We start from the raw sequence: 8508 nt of genomic DNA, 5'->3' as shown, positions 1-8508 counted from the left end.
ATGAAATGAGACTTGCTAAATATAGTACCCTGCATTTTATGTTTGCTACAAATATAGTATCTCCATTTTATGCAGCTCTGTATATGGTGGAAAGAATGTTCTACTTCCTCCGGTTCACAACATGTTCTTTTTATACCATAGGAAGCTCAAATCAACTTTTAATGTAAAAACTTACCAGCTTGATCGCCACAATAGAATTCTAAATTTCATGAATCTATGTCACGATCTTTAACTGCTTTGTTTAATATTGTGACATTTTTAAGGTTTCAAATAATTTTTCATTACCAGGAAATGTCTACAAGGCTCATTACAGAAATCTGACTCATACTTTGTGATTACTAAGATTAGTAATTCTAAGCTGGCACATAGATAATTTGGAGAAAATCAGTTTAAATAAATGTTTTCGTGATGTTTTAATTTGACTACATTAGCATCATATTACTAACACAAGTTACATAAGTTTCTTCAAAATTGAAAGTGTCTGTTTGGAAGTTAGATCTCTATCTCAGGCAGGGTATCAGCATGAAACAGATGGCACAGTCAAATTAGAATACTTCAGGGAGTTTTTAATAAAGAGAATATTTATAAAAGTGTGAGCAGAGTATGGCATATCAGAAAGGGTGGTATGATTCTAAGGAGCTTATTATGGCAAAGCTATTACCACTTCTAGAACTAAAAGAAGGAAGGTAGGTTAGGGAGCATTTGCCAAAACCTAGGAGAAAAGGACAGATAGCTTATGAAGAGCAGCGACTTCTAGTCATGGAACACAACCAAACTAGGGTAACACTGTAGGGAGCCAGAGGAATGAATGCCCTCACTTTACTGTGCTGGTTGACCACCTTTCAGGGATCTCATTGGCTGACATAAAGCAGGAGCTAGAAAACAAGAAATCCAGTGATGGAGTACATATAGGCCAGCATTTTAGGGCAAGGAGTTAGGAGGAGAAGGATGAGGAATAAAGCTGGAGGGGCAAATGGATGATAGCACAGTCTGAAATTAGACCAAAGGGAAAAATTAAGTTGGCTCTTAAAAAAAAAAAGGAATGAGAAATATTGACCACTTATTTTATGAATATTTTCATGACAACTCTTCTAGTTGATACTATTTGATGATTATCACTGACTGACAAATATGGCAAAGCTTTCTCTACAATGATCTGATCAAAGTTGACATAAAACTACAGGGTTTTTGGATTACTATTGCTGGAACCAGAGTTTCAATAAAATATCTATATGAAGTCTATTTAGTATCTGGCTCGAATACAATAGAATTTCTTACTTGATAAAAACAGAATGCTTTAGAGAAAAAGATTAAGTGTCATTAACAAAATTACTGAATTTGCTGAAATAAACTAGATTTTTATGTTTAGTATTTAAAAAAAAAACTGAACTCCTAAAATTCGCATTAAAATTCCATGCAACAGAGTTGACTTCAATATATATATACAGATATGTGATTTTTCTGCAAATGTTCTTTTCCCATATATTACATCAAATAAAATCTGATGTTGGGCCCAACCTATGAATATCAGTGGTGAATTAGTCTGCTTATACTCCCATAACAAAGTACCACAGACATCTTTTTTTTTAATTAATTTATTTTTTTGATGTAGTGTTCCATGATTCATTGTTTGCATATAACACCCAGTGCTCCATTTAATACATGCCCTCTTTAATACCCATCACCAGGCTAACCCATCCCCCCAGCCCCCTCCCCTCTAGAACCCTCAGTTTGTTTCTCAGAGTCCACAGTCTCTCATGAGTACCACAGACTTCTTAAATGATGGAAATTTATTCTTTGTTTTACATTGCTGGAGGCTAGAAATCTAAAATAAGGTGTCAGTAGGGTTGGTTTCTGGTGAAGACTCTCAGCTTCCAGACTGCTGCCCTTTCACTGTGTCTTCACATGGTCTTTCCTTTGTGTGCACATGCAGAGAGATTTCTGGTATCTCTTTCTCTTCTTGTAAGGACACCAGGCCTATTCGATTAGGGTCCCAACCTTATAGTCTCATTTAATTTTAATTCTCTCCTTAAAGGCCCTGTCTCCAAATACAGTCACACTGGGGCTTAGGGCATCAGCATATCAATTTTGAGTGAATACAATTCAGTCCATAATATATGGCATGTTATTAAGATGAGTATATTTGATTAGTTCAAAATCATGACTACTTCAGTCCATAAAGCTAATTAATAATGGTAATTAGTTTATTTTCATAAACATAAATTTTGAAATATGTGATAAGGAGTAAGTTTTAAAGTTACATATCAATCTTACTTCCAATATATCTATTGATGTTATATGTTTTACAATTGATAAAATACATTTTTTATGAAGAAGGAACTATAAATAAAAAGCGTTTTTTTTAAGGATGCCTTTCAGTTTTAGGAACTTCAAAAATTACATAGCTGAAATTCCAAAACATAATCGTAGAGTGATTTTTACTCCTCTTTTGAAAGAGTAACAGTTTAAGTACTCTTTACATTCTGTTATTGACAAAAGATAACTTTTGGCCAATCAGTGAGAGGTTTCTTTTTTAATCCTTGTTATTTGACAAAATTATTTTAATTTTTTATAACATTATGAGCTCTGCATTCCTATTAAAATTTCAGCTAGTAATATGCCCACCTGTGTTGAGTATTCATACAGAATATCAAGAATTAAAAAGCTAATTTTCTTTGGTTTTTCATTATGAGTCCAAATGTTACGTTGTCATTTATCATTGATTTTTTCTAAAGGCCATGATATTCTGTGAATCCACATTTCCCAATAAGAGTGACTTCAGTTGTTAAAATTATCACCAAGATTCTAGAGGTATTCAGTAATGGAAAGGTATTTTTTTCTAGCCATATCAATACATTTTACTTCTTAGATATGGTGCCAAAAGAGTAAGTGACAAAAGAAAAAATTATATAAATTGGACTTCATCAACATTAAAAACTGTTGCGTTTTAAAGGACACCATCAAGTGAAAAGAAAATTCATAGAATGAGAGAACATACTTGCAAATCATATATCTGACAAGCAACTTGTATCCAGAAAGTATTTTAAAAAAACTTACAACTACAAAAAAAAAAGACAGTCTAATTAAATTTGGTTAAGTGATTTGAATAGACATTTCTTCAAAAATACATATAAAGTACCATGAAAAATGCTCTAATTCATTAGCTGTCTGAGAAAATAATATCACTTCACACTCTCTAGGATGACTGTGACCAAAAAGACATATAATAAAAAATGTTGGCCAAGAACTGGAGAAATTAGAACTCTCATATGTTGCTGATGAAATGTTAAATGATGCAGCTCTTTGAAAAACAGCCTGGCTGTTTATCAAAATGTTAAACATAAAGTTTCTATATGACTAATCAATTCAAATTCTAGGTATTTAGCCAATAGAAAATATATGTCCAAACAAAAACTTGTAATGAAAGTTAATAGCATTCTTCATACCAGCCAAAATGTGTAAAGAGCCCACACGTCCATCAAATAATGCATAAGCAAATGTGGTCTATCCATACAATGGAATATTACTCAGCAGTTAAAAAAATGAAGTACTGATGCATAAAATACATGGATGAACCTTGAAAACATTATGCTAAGTGAAAGCTAGTCACAAAAGATTATATATTGTATGATTCTATTATATAAAATGTTCAGAATAAGCATATTCAAAGTGACAGTAGATAGAGCAGTGGTTGCTAGGGACTAGGGTTAGGGGAATGGAGAGTGACTGCTAACAAGTATGGGATTCTTCTAGGGTGATGTATATTTTCTAAAATTAGATAGTTGTGATGACTGCACAGCTCCTGTGAGTATATTAGAAACTGAATTCTCACTTTAAATGGATGAATTCATGGCATGTGAATTTTATCTCAATAAAGCTGTTTTAAAATAATGACATATTAATGTTTAAATATCTCAGCTATTTTTTGATGATGTCCTTATTAAACTATTGAAAATTAAATTCCGTTTTAGAGATATACCAATAGTATATACACTGATTAGAAGAAGAGCTTATTCGGGTACCTGGGTGGCTCAGTCGGTTAAGCATCTGCCTTTGGCTCAGGTCATGATCCCAGGGTCCTGGGATTGAGTCCTGCATCGGGCCCTGCTCAGCAGGGAGTCTGCTTCTCCTTCTACCCCTCCCTCCTTGCTTGTGATCTCTCTCTCTCAAATAAATAAATAAAATCTTTTTAAAAAAATTTTTAAAAAAAGAAGAGGAGCTTATTCAAGAACATAATTCAAATCACTGTGTCTTAAAAACTTTATAGTCATATAACTTGAAAAGGCCGGTCTGTGGAGGTGGTATAAATGGAGAAATGAGTTCTCTACTGTTCAATCTCTTTTTGATATATCAGGTTCTAAACATAATTATTTTGGTTTTGTAGGAACTACACTAAGTATTTTAAGCTTCATATTATTTCTTTAAAAAAATAATCATAGATCAGTGTTCAAATGTGTGGTCTCTGAGTCCAATCCAAACACCAAAACAACTTTATAACTTTACAAGTTAATACCCAATTTATTTCTCAAATGCTTTTATAAAGTTATATTTCCAAAAACAGATTATGAGAATTCCCATTTTACTATACCACTACACCAATATTGAGCATTAGCATGCTTGGGCAACTATTTCTCAGTTCCATTACCTGTAAAATGAGAGTTAACACTATAAAACATCTTCTCACCAGTAATGTCTGGAACATGGGAAACACTATTCTTAGTAAGTCAACCAGTTGTCATTAGACTCTGTCTTAATTTTAGTAGTAGTATTTTTAGTAGTCTAGTAGTATTTTTTATTTTTTTAAGATTTTATTTATTTATTTTAGAGAGAGAGAGCATGAGCAGCGGGGAGGAGCAGAGGGAGAGGGAGAAGCAGAGTCCCTGATGAGCAGGAAGCCTGACACAGGAGCTTGATCCCAGGACCCTAAGATCATGACCTGAGTGGAAGGCAGACGCTTAACTGACTGAGCCACCCAGGCACCTCTAGTAGTATTTTTAGCATTATCACAATTAGTAGTAGAATTAGTAAATATGATTCTCTTGTATGATTCAACAAATTAACATGGATTGCAATTTAACAACATAATAGGTTTTGAATATAGCCAATTTACCCCATGTGAGTTAATCTCCAAATTTAAGAGTTAGCTCACCAAAAGCACATTTGTAAAACAATAGTATAGGAGACAGATGACTTTTAAAAGCATGCACTTAAGCAAGTTTGTGGGAAATTGTTAGAGTATGAGCTGGGTGATTTCTTCTACTATGCTACTCATCATTCCGTAACCATTCCCAGGTTGGCAAACAAACAAGCAAAAAAATAAAAATCAACGTGTAACTTTCCAACAGATTAAAAATTTCAAACATCGACTATTAACATGCCAAATTTTAATAAGCTTAGTGGTACACAGGGATTAAAAGATTTATAAATGCTTTCAAATCAACCTTGTAGAAAATACAACATAACCTTCAAATAACCCTGACTTAATGCAATAGTGGAGTGGAATAAAATTTCTTCAGTTGTTTGTTGGATGGAAACTATAATGAGAACGTATCATAAGTGGATTAGAAGAATTTCCTGTTGAACATGTTAATAGTGTATCATGAGCAATCTTCACATGCAACTATCAATCAAAACTGCTATAATCAAGAATCAATAAATGGTGCTTTCTTGGGGCATAACTTAGTTTACTTAGATACTTGGAATTATTGAAAACAAATCCAATTTTAATTGCTCAATTACAAAAACTGGGAATGTTTTATAAATTACAAAAATATTTTCCTAAGATTATTTAAGAAAAAAACATAACTACAACTCAGTGCAGATTCCCCCTTAAAATCAAGGCCTTTGCTGAACAGTAAAACATCATATTCCCACTTCCCATTCAGTACTCTTTATTCCCTTCCCCACTGACTTTTTTTTTTCCACAGAACTTGTCATATCTGATATGCTATATATTTTGTTTATATGCATCTTGTCTTTTTACTCCAACAGAATATGAAATCCTTGAGGGAAAGGATTTCATTCACTGCTAAATCTTTGCACTTATAATATGCATACACTTGGTAAAGCTTTTTGGAAGGAAAGAATGAAAGAAAGAAGTCCCTTTCTGAAGGAAAAAAGGAAGAGGAAAATAATATCCTCATAAGACTTAAATTTTTTACTCCACCTTTTGTTTCAGACAAAAACTTGGTTTTTGTGTTCTCTGTTTTTGATACACATAAAACTACTTCATTTATTTTATTCCTAAATTTGAGTAATATTACATGAATACATCATACAGATTTATTCATTTCCCTACTGATGACTATTCAGGTTAGTTCCAAGTTTGCTATTAGAAAAAAATTAATGCTGCAGTGTACTTCTTTGAACACTTCCCCTAGTGTACATAAACAAGAATTCCTCATATATACATATATATACACTGATTCAAGAGTATGTATTTTTAACTTTAAAGTTTACAAGATAGTACCAGTTAATCTCCCGAAGTTACATTTCCCAAAACAGATTATGATTTTACTACATCACCCATTTTACTACACCACCACCAACATTGAGCTTTAGCATGCTTTAACTTGTCCTTTTCCAATCTGATAATTGTGACATGTTTTAATTTCAGTTTCTGATGACTAGTGTGTTGGAAACTGCTCTCATATGCTTTACTCATTCGTATCTATTTCTGGGTGAATTCCTGTTTATTAACTTTGTCCAATTTTACTGAAACAATTTTTTTCTTATAACTTTAGAAGACTTTCTTATACATTGTGGATAAATATTTCTTTTCTGTTTATGATCTTGGATATTATGCCTATTTAATGGGGTTTATTTGTTAAATGTAGTAAAATTCACCAGTCTATTATTTTATAATCTCTGCTGCTTATACTTTTTAAAGACCTTTTCTATACCAGTTCTTAAAGATATGTCCTAAAGATATTTCTATTAAGTATGTTAAAATTTTTAACACATTTAATATATCTGTACAGATGATCCCTGATTTACAGTGGTCCAACATGATTTTTGACTTTGTGATGATTCAAAAGTGATACACATTCAGTAGAAACCGTACTTCAAATTTTGAATTGCAGTGTTTTCCTGGACTAGTGGTTTGCTGTATGATACCCTCTCATGAGGCTGGGTAGCCAGCCACAACTGTCAGTCAGCCACACAATCACAAGTGTCAACAACTAATACATTTACAACCATTCTGCACAGCCATTCTGCTTTTTACTTTCAGTACAGAATTCCATAAATTACATGAAGTATTCAACACTTTATTTAAAATAAGCTTTGTGGTAGATGATTTGGTCTGCTGTAGGCCAATGTAAGTGTTCTGAGAATGTTTAAGTTACGATGTTTGATAGGTTAGGTGTATTACATACATTTCGACTTACGATGGGTTTATCAAGACGTAACCCTATTGTAAGTCGAGGAAGATCTGTGTTTTTTGGGGGACATATTCTGAGATAATGTTTTAGTTTTGTTTTATTCCTTAAGGATAGAGTATTGTCTGAAGTCACATATTGAATTGTTATTTTTATACAAGTGTGTAATGCTAACTCTAGCAAGTATCAGTGTATTTGTGGAGCTAGTTCTGTGCTTTCTGTTTTCTTCTGTTGATATATTTTTAAATCATGTGACCATAGCAATATTATTTGTTTATTCATTTTTAATTTAAACAATATAGTTTTAAATTTTTTCCAGCTTTATTGAGACAGTTTTAATTTTTTTCCAGCTTTATTGAGGTATAACTTTCAATACATAATATAGATTTGTTAACTATAGTTACTATGAGATACAGATCCAGAACCTATTCATTGAATAACTGGAAGTTTATACTGTTTAACCAGTATCTCCCCATTTCCTCCATCCCCCAACTCCTGGCAACCACCATTCTACTCTGTTTCTATGTTTGGCTTTTTAAGATTCCACATACAAGTGAGATCATAAATCTTATAATAGATCTTTTGATGGCCCTTTGGATGTCTTCTCTGGAATAATGTCTATTCAGTTCCTCCGCCCATTTTTTAATCAGATTTTTTTTTTTTTTGGTAATTGCATTCTCTGAGTTCCTTTTATATTCTGGATATTAACTCTTTATCAGATGTATGATTTGGAAATACTTTCTCCCATTCTGTAGGTTATCTTTTCATTTTGTTTATTATTTTTTTTGCTGAGCAGAAGTTTCAGTTTGATGTAGTCCCTTTTATTTATTTCTGCTTTTGTTGTTTGTGCTTTCGGTGTCATATCCAAAAAAGTCATTGCCATAACTAATGTCAAAGGGCTTTTATCCTATGTTTTCCTCTATGAGTTTTGTGGTTTCAGGTCTTTTATTTAAGTATTTAATCCATTTTGAGTTAGTTTTTGTGAGTGATGTTAAGATACTAGGTCCAATTTAATTTCTTTGCATGTAATTATCCAATTTTCCCAACATCATTTATTGAAGAGACTTATCTTTTCCCCATTGATTATCCTTGGCTCCCTTGTCAAATATTAGTTGACCATATATGTGAG

This window comes from Mirounga angustirostris, unplaced genomic scaffold (genome assembly GCF_029215605.1).
Source record: "Mirounga angustirostris isolate CCGP_5_RB_7025 unplaced genomic scaffold, mMirAng1.0.hap1 SCAF_3, whole genome shotgun sequence".
In the NCBI taxonomy this organism is placed as follows: domain Eukaryota; kingdom Metazoa; phylum Chordata; class Mammalia; order Carnivora; family Phocidae; genus Mirounga; species Mirounga angustirostris.
The sequence above is the reverse complement of the archived record's forward strand: the minus strand, read 5'-3'. Positions refer to the sequence as shown.